The sequence below is a fragment of the Macadamia integrifolia genome, chromosome 5, assembly GCF_013358625.1.
Source record: "Macadamia integrifolia cultivar HAES 741 chromosome 5, SCU_Mint_v3, whole genome shotgun sequence".
Taxonomy (NCBI): domain Eukaryota; kingdom Viridiplantae; phylum Streptophyta; class Magnoliopsida; order Proteales; family Proteaceae; genus Macadamia; species Macadamia integrifolia.
Window position 1 is genome coordinate 30,565,683 of NC_056561.1, and position 791 is coordinate 30,566,473.

At 52.1% G+C, this 791-nt stretch overlaps 2 non-coding genes across 2 annotated transcripts in view; both read left to right on the plus strand.

The window, feature by feature from the left end:
• The first annotated feature begins 316 nt into the window (after nucleotides 1–316).
• On the plus strand, nucleotides 317–472 carry LOC122080530. Its single transcript, XR_006140813.1, has one exon. It is a non-coding gene; the product is annotated as a 5.8S ribosomal RNA (ribosomal RNA).
• A 233-nt stretch (nucleotides 473–705) lies between these two features.
• Nucleotides 706–791, plus strand: part of LOC122080528 — a 3,393-nt gene continuing 3,307 nt past the window's right edge. Inside the window, exon 1 of the ribosomal RNA XR_006140812.1 lies at nucleotides 706–791. This exon is cut by the window's right edge and continues 3,307 nt beyond it. This is a non-coding gene — a ribosomal RNA (28S ribosomal RNA).

A 791-nucleotide genomic window follows, 5' to 3' on the forward strand; every position in this document is an offset into this window, starting at 1 on the left:
CCACTGAACCTTATCATTTAGAGGAAGGATAAGTCGTAACAAGGTTTTCGTAGGTGAACCTGCGGAAGGACCATTGTCGATACCTGCCCAGCGAGACCCGTGAACATGTTGCGTTGCGCGATTAAGGTAGGGCGTGGGAGTGTGAGCTCCTTCCTTCCCGACCCTTGTAAAAGGTCAGCCTGCGAACCTTCATAGCATTCGACCCAAACACAACCACCGGCGTAGTCGGCGCCAAGGAACTAGCAACGGAAAGGACATGACATCATTGCGCCTTGGGTGTGGTGTGGTCATCCTAGATCCGAATCTTTATCTTAACGACTTTCGGCAACGGATATCTCGGCTCTTGCATCGATGAAGAACGTAGCGAAATGCAATACTTGGTGTGAATTGCAGAATCCCATGAACCATCGAGTCTTTGAACGTAAGTTGCACCCTAAGCCATCGGGCTGAGGGCACGCCTGCCTGGGTGTCACGCGTCATGTTGCCCCACCTCCTTTACCCCTTGTGGTGGTGGTGTGGAGCAAAGATTGGCCCCCCGTGTCTCTGTTTGAGGTGCAGTCGACCCAAAGTCAAGTGCTCCTTGTGTGGCAAGCATCACGATGAGTGGTGGGTTTAGCCACTTTGCCATTGTTCGGACATCGTGTGCGTGTTCTGCTCCTATTGGGCTCTAGTGACCCCGATTGCCATTCGATGGCATTTCGACTGCGACCCCAGGTCAGGCGGGGCTACCCGCTGAGTTTAAGCATATCAATAAGCAAAGGACAAGAAACTTACGAGAATTCCCTTAGTAA